The 18,586-nt window shown below is 34.2% G+C and overlaps 1 protein-coding gene across 1 annotated transcript in view; it reads left to right on the forward strand.

Moving 5' to 3' along the window:
- Nucleotides 1–3,167: 3,167 nt before the first annotated feature.
- The window catches only part of LOC111509010 (nucleolar protein 4), a 363,566-nt gene continuing 348,147 nt past the window's right edge, over nucleotides 3,168–18,586 (forward strand). Inside the window, exon 1 of the mRNA XM_074180686.1 lies at nucleotides 3,168–4,010. The gene's annotated coding sequence lies outside the window, so the exon portion shown is untranslated. The remainder of the gene's footprint in view (nucleotides 4,011–18,586) is intronic.

Below are 18,586 nucleotides of genomic sequence, written 5' to 3' on the forward strand. Positions count from 1 at the left end.
GTAATGTCTTTAAGTTCTGAATATTCAAATGTTTAAATACAATATCATGTAACGACAGGGGACCTGTTGCTTCTTCATCTTATGGATGTAGGTATGTAATGAACGAATATTGGTTTTGTTATGTGTACACTCGAAGAATATGTGCCACAAATCCTGCGTTTCCCACACTCACACCCTTCATGCTACTCCTTTAATCGAATTTTGTGGAGGTGTGCTATAGTTCAGCAATAAGTACTGCGCATTCTAGTTATAGTCGTGATAATATCCCGTGGACATGTCGTGAAAGTATTGAACCAAGGTTTTTCAACGGAGCTGGTATTGATGAGTGATATTGAACGCCTTTGTGTCGCTCTAGTCGGGAATATTCTGTTGACCAGCTGATCCATAAATTCGATTTTATCTCGGTAAGAAATTCACGAAAATCGGCTTGAGGGCGGTTTGTAGGCTCAATATACCGTCCCATCGACGCAAGACGGTCAGCTGTATCGTTGCCAGGTATGTAACAATGACTCGGTATCCACACGAGGGCAACAGCAATGGCACTGTGAATCGCTTGTAAGACATATCGTTTGGTTTGTAGCGATGAGAGGTCACTGTGCGCCGAAATTGCAGTTCGTGTTATTTTAAGTAATGCACTTTTGGAATCACTAAAAATCACAACACGTTGAAGTCTTTGATCAAGAATAAGTGTTTCTTTAATGGACCATAGAAGGGAAGGCTAGCGCTGACTTCGGCAATAGCTAGCGAGAAAATTTCATACACGGCCAGAGGTATCCTTGGATCCGTCCATATAGAAGTAAGTGTAATTTGGAAACTTTAAATTAGCTAATCAAGCGAATTCTGCTTTATTATTGTTTTGCTTCGATAGGTCAAATTCTTTGAAGCGCAATGGTGAGGCAAGAATATCCATACCAATCATAAAACAAGAAAGAGTTGGGAGAAGTAGAATGTCATTCAATTTCTGGGAAAGTGAGTGGTATGCTTCAAGTATCGCAGATATATTGCTTCGGCGCCAGTGTATCGCAGATATATTGCTTCGGCGCCAGTATTGAGGATCTTTCAGGAAAGTATCATGTAATGATTGACAATTGACATGAATATGAACGGTGTCAGTATTCAGTATTTAGCAACACTGTTCAGTGTTGCCAATAGTGTTTCCAACTGAAAATTTTAGGCATTTTCTGGCGCTCATGCATTCAAAAAGTATTCATCTGTGATTAAAATACATTCATTCATTCAAATCAACTTTGATTTGAAACGTATTCATGATGATTCAAAACCAGCGTGAAATTGGTTTTGAAACGAAATTTGACGATACGTTACGTTAGTTTTTGCTTTATTTTGATCATATAAGGTGCTGAAAACTTTTTATCAAATACGTTGTAAGGATGTAACAAATGAAGGTGAAAAATTATTACTTCCACAAATCTCATTCTAATTGAGATTAGAGAAAATTGAAAAACTTGTTTTCATTATTGAATTCGACATCTGACACAAATTGAATCATACCATTCTAGCGAATCTTATTATCAATGACGTCACTGCGAATCGTTTTCGAATATACGCTCGAATGCGATTAAACGCCAGAAAACACTTTATGAATTTACATTGCTGGTATCATCATGAATACGTTTCAAATCATAGTTGATGTGACGTCATCATTTCAACGCCAGAATGAATGTATTTGAATCACAGACGAATACGTTTTGAATGCAGTGCACTCAAAACATAAAATAAATTATATCTAATCGTTATATTTTTTTAATCGTTCCTTTATAGTTTGGATATGCAGCTGGGAATTATTGACATTTGTCAAATGTCAAATACTTTCATAAGCACAGAAATATAATGAATACAGAATGACAGAATAGTTTAAAACGTCGTCGTGAACTAAAACATCAATTAATAATCATAAAAAATGAATTTTGATGGCCTGAATGTTTACCGTTGAGTCATGGCTCATAATAATGCATTTTCAGCTATTTGTTTAGTTAATTAATTTAGTTAATTGATTTATCGTTAGAATCTTCTTTAATTTGAATTTAAATGGTTATTTGACGCATCTCTAGGTGTTGTAGGTACTCTTGAAATAAAATACCGTCCGATTACGACTACATGTGCAGTGGTATCTGTGAGAATCAATCAGTTCCTGGATTACATTAGCAGGAACCATTTCTTACATTTTCGCGCGAAGTGATAATTCAGGATTATTTGATATTAAATCAAACAGTCCACGCTCAAAACAACTGAACAAAATTGGTCTTTTGAGCCGGATTTAAATTAGTTATAAATATTGCTATATGTGTAAAGGAAATTCTCGATATTGCAACAGAACAAAATACGATCTCTCGGCGCGTGTCGAGAGTGTTTTCAATAGATTCATTTAACGCTAGAGGTTCCAGTACGAACTATCACGATAAATTTTTTTTCATTTTTATCAACTAATACTTATTTGATTAGAAAATATTCTATTTATTTCTGTTATTCTCAGTACTATACACATGTGTTTGATCTCGCTCATTTCTATTATTCAGTAATGAATAAATTCAAAGTAAGTTTATCATTTTCCTATAGGGTTTTTCTAAAGTTTATTGTTACAGATTATATTTTTTGTTAATTTAATTCCTAATTGATGTTTGTCATGTGTCCTTCAGTATATTATTTGTTCATATCAGCTGTGAATGAGATTTTTAAAAAAAGTTGGTGTTGATTGTCAGAAAAAGTCGATAGACGTCATAAAAGTAAAATCGGCGAATCATCAAGATAAATAAACCTCTGAAGAAGCCAGCCACTATTGCTGGCGAAACGTTGGGATGCAATTCCAAACTATGACGGCCTTCAACCCGAATGAAGATAGTAACACTGAAATTTTTTTTGTTGAAAAATTAGGTATTAAAGGATATAACATGGTCCTTCGATCCGGATTAGATATATAAAGTCCACAAATAAGTACTAAGAAGAATACATGTCTGAATATCTAAGAAGATCTCAAAGAAAAAATGCTGGCAAGATAAAAATTTTTAATGATCATGTTCGATGGCCGCTGGTATTAGGGCGTAATATTCAAAATGTTCATGACACCATTCAGTCAGAATGAAAAATCTTCATGTCTTCGCACCAGCAAGGAAATGCAACTCAAGCGCTGGAAATTGTCAAAACAGCTTTCATAGAAGAGTCAAAAGTTTCCGGATCTCATGTGTCATTTATTAGAAGTGGCAATAGGGATGCAACAGATTCAGGATCAGTCAGGTATTCATCAAAAGTATCAGATTCTACTAGAAAATCGGCAGAAAGGAAGCGTTCAGCGTTGGAGACTGATATCGTGAGTGCCAAGCTGAAGAGGGGAATGAAAAGCAGGAATTCGAAAAACAAACGAAGATTCTAGATCATCAGAAAGAGTTAGCTCAAACTAGAATTAAAGAGAAAGAGCTATGCTCTACAAGAGATAGCAGCTCGTGAGAATTGCTCCCAGAGAGCACAGATAAAGGAAGCATGTTCAAAGGAGTACAAGAATGGGTCGATATATGTGAAGTGCATTCTGTTACTTTTCAACCAGAAAAAAACGAAAAATCAAAAAACAAATGTGTCACAGGAAATCTACATTTCAAAATCATGTCATGTGATGCTAATGTTGCTGCTAATGATGCTAATGTTGCAGAGGAGAAGCTCTTAAAGCGGTAATAAGTTTATTATTGCACCCTGAAAATATTATTCATGTTACTGAAACATTAGAAATGCGTTTTGGTCGTCCAGAATTTGTCATTGGTTCTCCGATAAATAAAATTCAAAATTTGCAATTTTTTTCATGTCACGTCAATAACCTGGTGGTTACGTTGGAAATATTCGAGACAAGTAAGCATTTGAATAATCCTTCTCTACTGGAGCAGTTAGTAGGAAAATTACCTATAGTCTGAAATTACAATGGGGACAGAAGATGTGCTAAAAGTATGTAAGGTGAATTTGAAAGATTTGGAATTTGGAGTAGTGAATCAACTTCAGCTGCATGTTACGTAAGTCGAACAATATTTCTTACTACCTCTCATTACCAGAAAAATATAATATTTCAAGATCCAGAAAACGATGTCTCTGTAATGAAATTCGTTATGTCAAAAATAAGTTGTTGATCATCAGTTACTTTATATTCAATTGTTTATTTCTGAACATGTATTGAACTGTATTGTGTGAATATATTCTCAATAATACGTTTGTTAAGGGATTTCATTTTATTTTGTCCACAAGTATATGATTTTATTTGTTCTTCTTTCTGATCTACTTAATGTTATAAAATTATAATTACTACCAGTTTATTATCATTGAATTGATATGAATAATAAATATTTTTTATGTACTGAAACAGTGGATTTTACTCCTATCTTGTATTGTTTTTTTCTCATCAATAATCGTTTTATTAATATTTTCGTTTCATCCTCATATGAGTATTGATAATAAATTATAATTCAAGCCAGGTCTCGTGAACAAGCACTCGAAGATTTCTGGGAAAAAATATTTTTATAATTCGCGATCCACTATTTTTCATTATTTTTCATCAAAAATCATTTTCCACAAATTTTTGTTTCAACTTTGTATAAGTATTGATAATGGATTATAACTTAAGCCAGGTCTCGTGAACAAGATTACTGATTACTCCAAGATTACTGAGAAAAAATTATTTTTTATAATTCACGATCAACTATTTTTCATTATATTCGATCAAAAATCGTTTTCCACAAATTTTCGTTTCAACCTCGTATTAGTATTGATAATGAATTATAATTTAAGCCAGGTCTTGTGGACAAGCACTCTAAGTTTCCTGTGGGAAACATTATTTTCATAACTTTAGATCGTCAAAAAGCGTTCTCTACAATATGGATTTTTAAACATATTTTTGATTTTCCAACTATGTAAATATTGATTATTATTTTGCATTAGATGTCGAGAAAAAACAGCTTGAAACACATGTCAATAAAGGATCCACCAATCATGGGATCATCAGTTATTTCAATTTTCACGAAATTTTCATGAAATTAATTTTTTTAATCTAGTAAGAATTGAGGTACTCATAAGTTGAAATTATATAGCAAGATTTTATATATTGAAATTCTTATGCAAGTAGAACTCTTAGAGACTTGGCACACTGCGCAATAATGTAGTTCTATCCCACCACAGGTTGTCTCTACATCAGAAGTTGTGGATGAAAATTTATGGATAACCTCACACTAATGTTGCTTTGTGGACCCCTTTCTAAATTTCGAATTCATGTCCCATAAAATTATTTGGCACTTCAATAAAATTGTATTAAATGCACTCAGATTAATTCAAACTATATTAAATATTGTAAATAACTCCCATTTTTCTTCCTTACATGTTTCCTGTTGAAAAGATCATTTGAATAAACAACTATTATTTTCCGTTGCTCATTTTGAGTAGTTAGAAAGTTTTTGTTTTTCCCACCAACATGAGATTCGATTCTACTTCGTAAAATTGTACACACAATCGCCTAGAGAAATTCAGGATAACAGCAGGTTATGGGACACAGTAAAAGGGTTGATGTGAGGTCAGAGTTCACCACTGGACCAGTAAAGCATCTGCGTACGGGCGCGATGCAGCATCCAGCTAACGGTTTATGCAACAGGTTTCTTTTCGATTCTGACAAAGATTCTTTGATATTCCGCGCATCCCTTCAACGGACAAATGATTATTTGCTCCTGTTATAAACACCCAAATTTTTTATAAAAAAATGGGGCATACATGACTCATATTTTTATAGTATGTTAAATTTATACAGGGTGTTTCAAATTCGATCCTCACCATTGGGATCTCGGAAACTATGAGAGATACGAAGATGGTTAAATTGGAGCAAAGTTGCGTATTTACCTAACTAACAAAATGCCGGCGAGAAAGTTCTGAAATTCCTAGTATATCCGGAAAAAACAGAAATTTCGGAAAATGGTTTTTTATTTTTTTCTGGCTTTATTTTTCGAAGGATTCGAAAATAAATCGCACTTCCACATTGCCACTTTTTCCCTGCTACATATCGGTGTTTTCAGATTTGCTATCCGATGTTTCGTCTTCCGGCCATCATCATCAACTTTATTTTTTCTTATAGGCGCTACATTTGATTCTTTCTGTTTTGAATAGAAACAGATTTCACTTTTTCAATGATATATCATAAGTTGTCATTCTTTTTTGAAAAATTGAAGGTATTGAAAAAAATTAATTCTTATCTAATAGGCTTTGTCTTTGATGTTTGTAAATTTGACTTTCAATTTGTTACACTCAATGACATTTTGTTATTGTACAAGTCATTGAATTTTTGGCGAAAAATGGCTTTCACGAATGAAGAAAATTTATTACAAATACGATAGAAACAGTTGTAGGACATCGGAAATGTATTTAAACTTGTATCCCAAAAAACGACAACCACTCGAACTATGTTCAAGTTATTCGATCAAAATCTCACCGAGTTGGGTTCGTTTGAAAAGCCAATGAGAAATACGGAGACAGAATCAACAATCAAAATTTGATGAATGAGGTATGTATGAGGTAAATTAGACATTGTGTCCTTTTCAATGAAAATAGAACTTTGAACAAATAACAATAATTAACTAAAATGTAAAGACAGAAGTAAATCACAGCAAATGCTCAAAATGCTGGCTTTGTTCATGATAACACAACCGTGCCCCTCTTCAAATATTATTTACTGCACGATTAATTTTCCTCCTCATCAATCTTCCGAACTCTCTAAGAATGCTGTATTGAAGGTCCTCAATATTTTGATATTCCCTCTGACCATAAACTCTATTTTTCAGTGTACCCCATAACACTAAGTCTAGAGACCTTGCTGTCCTTTCAGTCAGGTAATTAGATACTCGTCTGGTAGTGTGCGTTGGAGCACCATCGTGTTGGTAGAAGGTAGATCATCCAAACAGTCTTCGAAAATCGACATTAAAAACTGGCGATAGGTTTTTCCATTCAGAATTCCGTCAAATAAATGAGGACTCAAAATTCTATCTTTGTGAATTTCTGCCCAAACGTTAATACTAAATCGCACTCGAGGTCGAATTTGTCGGAACTCCCTGGGGTTGTTTATGCTCCAGATGTGTTCGTTATTCGGTTGAATATCCCACAATTCGTAGAAGTGCTTCCATCTGTCCAAATTACATTTTCCAGAAAAAAGGAAATTAAGTTTTTTTTATTGGACAATTACAAAATTCTAATCGCCTTTCGATATCAACTGGATGCAATTTTTGAGATATGTGTATTTTGTGTACATTTGAAACTGCTTTTTTATTACGCTTTTATTAGCTTCACCTGTATGTATGTATGTTTGTTTGTTTGTAACTTCAAAATTATCGACATTATTGCTTGATCTATTCGCGGGCAGATGGCGCTGTACGTAACCTTGATATATCGACATTATTGCTTGATCTATTCGCGGGCAGATGGCGCTGTACTTAACTTCCTTGATATATAGACATTATTGCTTGATCTATTCGCGGGCAGATTGTAAAAAGTATTTTTATTAACACGCGCGCTTGCTGCCTTGGGCTTGGTAGCTGATTTTCAGGCTTCCTCTTCGGAATCGGAAAATATCAATGGTTATTTTTCTAAACAATATACGGCTGATTGATCCCAAAGTTCAGATAAAATAAATATAGTTTAAAAAGACTGAAAATCACGCTTTTATAGCACACGAAACTAAAAAATGAAAAATAAATATAGTTTAAACAAACTAAAAAACACGCTTTTGAAGAACAACTAAAAAGTTAACAAAAATTCTTTAAAAAAATAAGCTTAAAACAATAACGAACAAAAAATACTAGTATTATTGTGAAAAAAGCGCGGGCGCTTGATATACAAAAATATGGCACAAAGCGACGGGCGCTTGATACACAAAAAATATGGCACAAATCGCCCACGCTTTTTTTACAATAATACTAGTATTTTTCGTTCGTTATTGTTCTAAGCTAATTTTTTTTAATATTTTTAATATTTTAGTTCGATGTTCTTTGAAAGCGTGTTTTTTATTTTTTAAAAAAATCATATATTTATTTTAAGATGTCTCCAAGCATTTGTATGATAAATATTCATTTCGGAGTCAATTTGACGTGTAGATTTCCCAGGGTTCATGAATATCTACAAATTATTAATTTTATTGAAAAGGACACAATATCTAACTTACCTCATAAATACCTCATTAATTTTTTTGTTTGTTTCCTGGTCCATTCTGTCTCCGTATTTTTTCCTCGGCTTTTAAAATGAACCAAACTTGAACATAGTTCAATGTGGTTGTCGTCTTTTGGGATACAAGTTTAAATACATTTCCGATATCCTAACACTGTTTCCGCATTGTATTTGTAATAAATTTGTATCAAATCTCCTTTTTCTTCATACGTGAAAGCCATTCTTCGCCAAAAATTGAAATTCGAATTTAAAAACATCAAAGTCAAAGCCTATTCTGATAAGAATAAATTTTTTTCGAAAAGTCCGATTGTTTGAAAAAGAATGATAACTTATGATACATCATTGAAAAGGAAAAATCTGGTTCTATTCAAAACAGAAAGAATCCAATGTAGCACCCATAAAAAAAAGTTGCTGATGATGCCGGAAGACGAAACGTCGGATAGCAAATCTGAAAACACCATTGTGTAGCAGGGAAAAAGTGGCAATGTGGAAGTGCGATTTATTTCTGAACCCTTCGAAAAATAAAGCCAGAAAAAATAAAAACCATTTTCCGAAATTTGTTTTTTCCGGATACCTCCGGATATACTCGAAATTTCAGAACTTTCTCAACGGTATATTGTTAGTCAGGTAAATACGCAACTTTGTCCCAATTCCACCATCTTCGTATTTCTCATAGTTTCCGAGATCCAAATGGTGAGGATCGAATTTGAAACACCCTGTATAAGATTAAATTACGCTTTTTTCAGAAATATTTGTCATTACAAACTTTACTCAGATTTGCAACACCAAGAAAAATACTTTTTTTTATTTTTTTTTTCTTTTGTGGTGAATACTAGTCTATATCGGAAGTTATAATATATTTTGTCTACTCCACTTTATTTAAATTTGTAATAATTTTTAGATTTTATTTATATTTTTGAATATAACATTAAATGTTTATGAATAGGGATTAACTAAATCAACGAACGATAAAAATTTGAGAAAATAATGAAATATTGAACAAGAAAACACAAGAATTCAATATGAGCAGTGAACATTGAGTTTGTTAATAGGCATAAAAAACTGATTTGTATTAAGATAAATAGATAATTGAATAAGAAAACACAAGTAGAATAAACAATATGAGAAAACAATCGAATGTAAAATAATCTATATTTATTATAAAAATATTTAGATGATTCTGGCTTTATGAAATCATATGTATTTTTAATTTCATTCATCAAATACTGTTTTGATTGAATTTTGAATTTAATAGCAGTTTCAGATTTTTTTCTTCAGGAATTGTAATATATATTGTAATTCCATAATAATAAATAGATTTCTCTCCAAAACTAGATTTGAAATTACTAACTGATAATAATTTTGTTTGTCTGGGGTTACGACTATGAATATTATTAATTTCTATGAAATTTATGCTTGAATTTTTTATGTATTTGTTGAATGAAACAACAACTTTGTTGTATAGTGTTGTTTGTATAGTGTACATTCAATAGTTCTATTTTGTAAAGAATTCAAAGGTTCAAATATTTTTCAAAAATCAAAGATAAACATAGTTCCCGATTTTGAAAAGAATACAAATGAGGGGTGTTACTTTTTTAGAGGATTATCAAAATATATTTGGTCCACGATAAATTTACATTAACATATAAATCCTAGAAATTTAATAGAATTGGTATAACTCATTGAATTGTTATCAATGATTATAGGATTGGTACAACTGTTGAATACATTTTTAGAAATAATCATATATGAAGATTTTCAAAAGTTTAGAGTTAATTTATTATCTTGAATCCAATCTGAAATTGTTTTCATGTCTGTTTTTATATCATCATGAATTTTGTCGAAGTTATCCGAAGAGAATATAATTGTTGTATCATCAGCAAACAGAGGTTAATTTATCAATGAGTTGATGTGTATTTAAAACAAGGAGTGGACAAAGAATAGATCCTTGCGGTACCACAAAATTGATTTTTCTTATGGAAATTTTTTCATTTTATATGCAAACACATTGTTGTCTATCACTCGTATAATTTATAAACCAATTGAGGATATTTCCTCTAATGCCAACATTGTTTAGTTGCGAGATCAATAAATCATGATGAATACTATTAAATGCTCCACACAAATCTAAAGACAAAAGGCAACATTTTTTATTATTATCAATTTCAATTTGAATTTATGAAATGACATCCATTGCTGCTGCCTCTGTATCTCTATACCTGCGAAAACCATACTGATCACTATATAAAAGATTATTGTTATCCAAATAATTGGTTAATCTTTTATTGCATCATTCATTCTAAAGTTTTGGAAAAAACTGATAGTATGGAGATTGGGCGGTAGTTGTGAGTATCATCTTTTTTGCCATTCTTATAAATAGGAGTGACTTTATGAATTTTCATATTGTTAGGTATTATAAAATAAAATTAATGAGATTTCAGTCTTCACTGATGCTTTTACAATATTTGTACTAATATCATCGTACCCATCATAAACTTTTCTTGGATTCAAACATTCTATTATTTCTTCAATTTCAGTTAAAATCAATGGCCTGAAAAACAGACGAGACACTCGAATGTTTTTTGGTCTTCTTGAAATATTTGGAATGGCAGAAGAATTTTTTCCAATTGCAACAAAATGACCATTCATTATTTCGCAAATTTCAGATGAATAATCAGTTTTATGATTATTCAAACTAATATTTTTTATATTTTCATTATTGATATTACTTCTGTTGTGTAACAGTGATTTTGTACCATTCCACATTATTTTTGGAGTAGTTTTTGTGAATTATTCTTGATATTACTTCAATTTTTTTTCTCTTGTAGTTTTTGAACCAATTTATTGAAGTAAGGATATTTTTCATTGAGAAATTCTGAATCAGGAAGACTTTTTTTTCTAAAAAAATATTTATCACGTTCTTTAATTAATTGTGTTAATTGATTATCAAACCAAGGTTTTGGTTTTTAAAACTTTGTAATTTTTCATGAAGTAAAAAGAATTGAAAGTGTTTATGAATTCACTATATGCCTCATTAATATCTGGATACAAATGAATTGCATTAGGCAAATATACTCATTTTTTGATATAATTATTTTTAGGTCTACCTGAGTCATTCATTTTAACACATGAAATGTTTTTGTCTGCTGGAATATAAGTATACGTAAACCTATGGAAATTGTAGAGCCAAATTCTAATAGTTTCCTCGTTGAGTGATTAAATCGATACCAAAACACTGTATAACATTGTTGTTTTCGAACACTAACAATTTTTCCATGCCATGAATAATTTACCATTATTTTTTTGAATAACTTTTTTGAATAGGTTTTCATTCACCTCGGCATAAAGGATATACTTTCTTTTGTGATCCAAATATCTAATATGGTGTATTTTGAAAAAAATATTTTTATTTATTACTATGTTTTGCTCTCTTATAATCTTCGCCAGTTCTTCATTATAATTTGCTTTTCCAGAAACAATCCAATAATTTTTATTCTCGAGTTTGTACGTTTCTGAAAATCTGATTTATATTTATTATTTAATTTGACATCGGCCGGTAGCCGGGCGGTTCGACGTGGGTGCTTTGTTCACTCAGTCAATCGGCCGATGTGTGAGTCGATGGTTCAAGCCCCATGCTGAACGCTCGATTTTCACTTGCTATCGTTCAACCCGTGTTAGGAATCACACGTTAAAAGGTATGACCTCGTTAGTCCTTAGCTCGCACAAGTTTCGACTTCTGAGGGTTATCGTTCGTAGGGGTGCGATAGCTGGTTAACGGTAAAAACATATTTTGAACATATTTTAAAACATAACCTTCATTTTCTAATTTCAAACTTTATTCTTTGCTTCTACACATTAATCTTTGTCCGCCATTTTTTATATGTTTAATTTCATTTACATTTGTCCTCAATTAGCATAGCACTATATTTCTCTGTAAATCCATTCTGGTTTCTGTTCCAGTTTGGGTAGACTTTGGTTTAATTAATGAAGTATGTTGAGTAGTTGGAGAATTATATCGAGTATCATTAAAAACTACATTAGAATATGATAGCCGCATGTTTCCCTGGAACTCTTGATTTGGCAGTGATACAATTTTTTCTTCGATTATCTTAATGATTTGGGAAATAACGTTTTTGGCTTTCTACTACTCCATCTTGATATAGAAAAATGTGGGAATCTTCCAAAGAAAGAAAGGAAGTAATCAATTTGAAAATAAGTAACTCTATACATGGATGTGTAGATCATGCAAAGAAGTAACTTTCAGACACAAACTGAAAGAAATTACTCCTGAAACAGCTACTTTCATATAAACATTGAATTACACGAAAGAAAAAAATTCTTTCGAAACAAATACTTTTATATGAACACTGAATTATACAGAAAATACTTTTTTCTACTCAGTTTGTATTCCAAACATTCGTTATGAAATTAAATCAGATATCATTCACAGGGTTTCTACATTATATACTAAATGAAAATAAAAATTTCACTTACATGGAACACTGCCATGCTCACTGGTAGATATCGATGTTTCGCCGTGAGACGCCGTAAGATTTTTGGAACCAATATAACAACCATTCTACTTCTTTCGTTCCTTTCCAGAATATGACAAATCAAAAAAACACATCACCTTGAAAATGGATTGTACTTACCCGTCTTGATGCAAAATATGGATATTGGCGAAATAGCAACATACTGATATCAGAGAACACTTTGTACTACATCGAATATTTCAGAAGTCAATCGACAACTTTGACATATTTCTCAGTTGAAAACTCATTTAACATCTGTCGAAGTTGAGAAATAAATTGAATCAGCGAAGATTTTGTCTAATTCATTAGCCTCCGAAACGTTATGATAAGTATTGTATCATTTCATAACCCTTTTTTCAATTGGCAAAATTATTAAATACGACAAGTTTGTGATGAATAGATTTTTTTTTTGTAAAAAATACGCAGTATTTTGATAGTTTACGCAGTAACTTCATATTATCTTCCAGTGACTCTGCTCAACCAACAACGGGAGTTCTAAAGGTACATGATTATGAATGTTTAATAACACCACAACTTTGCTTATCTGTGGATATAACTGATTCTACAGGGTGTAATTGAATAAGTGTAAAACATTTAAGAAGGTGATTCCTCATCGAAAAAAATATAGGATCTATCAAATAAAGAAACTTCATTGGAGCATCCCTTGTTGAGATACAGCCCCTTAAAGGGGGTACATAAAATTTGTATAACAATTTTTTTCACAAGCACTGAAAAAGTTACAACATTGAGATTAGACTGACGTTTTGTACTATCAAAAAGATACTTAGCCAGTAATTTATTTGGTTTACCCCATGGTTGTAAGGGATGGAAAACGCAACCCCTAAAATTTATTTCCAATGTAACTTTTTGTCTTATTATTTGTTTATTATTTAAAAATTTACTTCCGATAGCCTGTTTCATTCTAAACAAAAAATGTCTAAGCGGTTTTTTGCCCAAAATAAACCACTTCGCAGCAAAAAATTATTTTACGAACAACTACAGAGATACATCATCATAAATGCGAACTGGATTTATTGTTATTTTGTAGTTAGTACCTGCATTAAACGATTAAAGGGTATTAAACAAAACTAATTTATTAATAACAAAACACACAACATGTAGACATTACGCATGCGTCTAGACGTCGGCTTATTGAGCCACGTATTCGCTCAAATATTCCTGGAGTATCTCTGATTACCCTGCGGTTTCTTAAGTCCTCTACATCGCGAACAGGAGTACAATAAAACAAATGCTGTATCGATCGAGCGGGCCAGTTCTGTGGTCCTCCTCGACCTATCCACTGATTTGCATATGTTTCAGTTAAATGCTGACGTGCTACTTGACTAAAATAGGAGGAAGCCCCATCATGCATAAAAAACATATCCCTTCTAATGCCCAAATGAACTTCCTCCAGCAGTACTGGATGCACTTCTCTTAAAAATTGAACGTATGCCTCACCATTTGATCGTGGAGGTACAAAATGCGGCCCAATTAAATCATCCCCAATAACTCCGAGCCACAGCCCATATGTGGTAATTATGAAAATTAATAATCTTGTCCCGAGAAAAACTACATTCGTATGACAAATTCTATCATCTTCAGAAAGTCACAATTTCTTCTAATCATTTCCAGCATCCAATTGCAAAATTCAAGACGGTTCGGAAAGTCTCGCGGTAACAGTGTCTGTACTCGTTGCAGATGGTAAGGGTATAAGAGTTGTTCCTTTTAAATTCGAAATACCGTCATATGATCAACATTTAGCTGGAAAGCAATCTTTCTAGTACTGGTAGTAGGTTGTTCTTCAATCAAATTAAGTACTGCTTCCTCAAGCTGTGGTGTTCGTACTTCTCGATGGCGACCACAATCCTGCGTTCTTTTGTCGAATGAACCATATTCTTGTAATCGTTGATGAAGTCGAGCTAAGAACAGAACAACAACACACAATTAGTATTAATTCAATTTCGAAAATTCACAAACTGACAGCGTCATACCAATTTAATTGTCACTATCGCTAATACCGACCTACTAGGTAGATTAGTTTCGTATTTTCGCATTTATAACGATGTATCTCTGTAGTTGTTCGTAAAATAATTTTTTGCTGCGAACTGCGAACCCCAGAGAAATTTTTTGTTTAGAATGAAACAGGCTATCGGAAATGGTAAACAAATGATAAGACAAAAAGTTACATTGGAAATAAATTTTAGGGGTTGCGTTTTCCACCCCTCACAACATGGGGTAAACCAAATAAATTTCTGGCTAAGTGTCTTTTTGGTTGTATAAAACGTAAGGTTAATTTCAATATTGTAAATTTTTTAGTGCTTGTGAAAATAATTGTCATACAAATTTTATGTACCCCTTTAAGGGGCTGTATCTTAACAAGGGATGCTCCAATGAATTTTCTTTATATGAAAGATCCTATCTTTTTTTCGATGAGGAATCACCTTCTCAAATGTTTTACATTTATTTAGTTACACCCTGTATATTGAATATGTTGGAGTCATTGTAGACAAACACCTCAGATGGAACGAACATATTATCTACATTACAAAAAGGGTAAGATCACCCATGAACAGAATGTATACCTTGCAAAGAACACAAAACACAATTCTGAACATAATTTTGAAGAAAAGTACTATTCTATCAATCTTTTGTATGATGAAACAAAAATATTCAATATAAAATCTCTTTACATTTATCATTGTCTCATAGAAATTTTCAGAAATGTTTAGAAATTTCGAGATTACTGTGGAAATATCCATTTTAAAACTCATAACTATCAAACAAACAATAAGAGTATGTGGCCCTACCACCCTTCCATACGATGAAAATGACCGATTTGGAAAACGAATATGATGAATGGGTCCTCTCGGCGCGGCTCATCGAATCAATTTACGATCCCTCGAGATCGCCTCGATCAGGATCGTTGCGCGATAAAGGCAGTCCGTGAAGCGTGAATTCGCACGATAACTGGTTATAGACGGCCGGTCGAGACCCTCGAGGGAGCGCACACTGGACAAATGAGACAATCGCCGACGGCGACGTTGAGAAAAACGAAGACGGCGGACGGGCGCTGGATGGTGCTGCTGGACCAGTTCCAAGCAGTGTCGCAGGTCGTAGGGCACGGGAAAAACCTGACTCGTGATATTTCACAAGGTGTAAGGGAGCGATCAGAACATGTGAAATAGATGAAGTAACTCTTCTCGACACGGGACCGCTATTCTTGATTTTGATAGAACGGAATATTTCCTTTTATTTTTTGCTCCCTCGTTTTTCTATTACTTCCAATAATGTTTATTCTTCAATGAAAGGCTGAACTTTTGAACCAATCTAAGTCATCCGTGTTAGGAATCACACGTTAAAAGGTAAGACCTCGTTAATCCTAAGCTCGCACAAGTTTCGACTTCTGAGGGTTGTCGTTCGTAGGGGTGATACAGCTGGTTAACGGAAAAACAGATTTTAAACAGATTTTTTTTAAAAAAAAACAGATTCAACAAATGTTTTCTCTTGGTGTGTAGTAATTTCTTGGTGAACGAGAAAGCTTGTTGTCAATTATTCACCATCGAACTTTTACTTATACTTATGAAAGTTATCACAATATACAGTATACAATATTCTTTAATTTGTTATTCAAGTACCTATGACTAACTATTATTTTCATTCTTAATATTTATATAACGTATATTACAATTATTGACTTACCATATGCACATTATGTACCGAAACTGGTTAATAAAATTATTTTTTTTACTTTAGGGTGCGCTGGTCAGGCCCTATCCCCGAAGCTCCGATACGTTCGGGAGGGTGCGCCAGCATTATCAACCAATGACCACTTCCCACACCGTGGGGTAAGTGATCATTGAGTCCGAGAATCATGTGCCCTGAGCAAGCGCAGTGAGCCAAGAATGACAGCCTTCTGCATCTGTGCGGCTAAGATTTCTGCCTTAGTGCGGCAAGCCGGTATGATTTTAAGATTCGAGAGGACATCATTCCACCAAGGACTCCAATAATCAGAACAACCATTTTGACAGAGTGATCTGGATAGAGTCTGCGGAGTTCGAAGAGAAAATCTCGTAATTTTATCCGTTTTTCCTCCTCTTTTCTGACGATATTCGTCTCGCCAGGAGCTGAAAACTCCACGAAAAATATCGTATTGCTCTGGTGGCCGAGAAGAACTACATCAGGCTTATTAGCTTGTATGAGCCTGAGAGTGGGGAACGAATAGTTACAATAAATTCGGCACTTCTCGTTCCCCACAACGGATTCAATATCCCCCGGAGCGTAGGGCAACACCGGTGTCTCGTCAATACCGTAAGAGTGCCTTAGATGGTAATATAGCACTCTTAGGGCTGCGTTATGTCGATGGATATAGGCCGAGACCGCATATTCTGGACATGCTGATAGCAAGTGCATTAGGGTCTCGGGCGCCTCGCGGCAGGCCCTGCACTTTGTGTCAGGAACCTCTATACCCATCACGCGACTGCGGTAGACTAAGGTGTTGAAGACACCATCCTGGCAAGCCATGATGAACCCCTCAGTTTCTGATTTCAGCTCACTCGACCTGAGAAAAGCGAACGTCAGGCGCTTTGATAAGCCAAGGTCTCCAATGTTATTGAAGAAGACCCCATGCATTGGCTTATCCTTGTGTCTCCGCAGAAGTAAGGTGATCTCTGCGGCTTTTATCTGAGCTTTTTGCTGAACGGGTTCCAACTCGGTGACAGATTTGTGGTCACTTCGTTCAGAGTCGAAAACTATACCGAGTTCATCAGCTGCTCGGGCAGTTGCCCTAAAGAGAAATACTCCAATTGCTGCTCTCTCATGGTCACGGACCATGCAGAGAAGGGAATCCGAACTCCTGACGACTTTACATGCTGTATCCAGTACCATTCTGTCAAGTAGACACTCCAAACTCGAAAGTCCACGGCGTTGTTCCACCCTGAGGTAAGTATACGTCTCTCCGGCATCCAGATGGTGTATGATGCTTCCATCTACGAGCTGCACATCCTCTCCGTAGTCCCCGCATCGTCCTCTTTTGAGATGGACCATTGCACATTTGTTTATCCCGAATTTCATACCGATAGCATGCGTGTACTCTTCCACCACCCTCAAGGACTGATGGAGATCCTTCTCTCCAGAGGCATAAAGTTTAAGATCATCCATATAAAACAAATGGGTGACCTTGTGCCTCCGGTTTCCGGGGGTGCCACAGTTATACCCTCGAGTATTTCTGAGCGCAACGGATAATGGCAATAGTGAGATGCAGAAGAGAAGGGGACTGAGGGAATCACCCTGAAATACACCCCTTCTGAAAGTGACCCACCCTGTTTATTCTCATTTTTATTCTATGACACGTGATGATTCAAATGAACTATTTTCTGAAAAACAGATCTATCCAAGCAACGCCACTGCTCTGATCGAGTGAATTAATCTACTTGGCGTAACGGTCATTGATTATATGCTATGCACAGTGCAACCGCTAACAAACTAACGTCGCACATCTTGTATCGGATGCTGTGCATCCGGACCGTCACACCATCGGTGGCGAGTATTTTCCGTTGATCGACACTTGCCCCTTGAGTAAACTTTGGGACACAGAATTAGTTTTAATAATATGTAGATACGTTATTTTATTGTTACAAATATCGATGTAGTTTGCGATGAGATTTGATTGAAAGATGTTTGGAAAAAATTTTCTTTTTTTTTATTTTTTCATATAATATTTCCTTTGAAAAAATACTAGCGACTGTCCTGGCTCCGCACGGGTGAAATGCTGATACTGAAAATCATATAAACGTGTGCGATAGCTTCTAATCATAAAGTGCTAAAGGGAGAAGCGCGGTCTTAGAAGCGCTATTTATAGACACGCGCCGCCG

Source organism: Leptinotarsa decemlineata, unplaced genomic scaffold (assembly GCF_025532065.1).
Source record: "Leptinotarsa decemlineata unplaced genomic scaffold, Ldec_3_MD MMD2_tig00026299_RagTag_RagTag, whole genome shotgun sequence".
Lineage (NCBI taxonomy): Eukaryota > Metazoa > Arthropoda > Insecta > Coleoptera > Chrysomelidae > Leptinotarsa > Leptinotarsa decemlineata.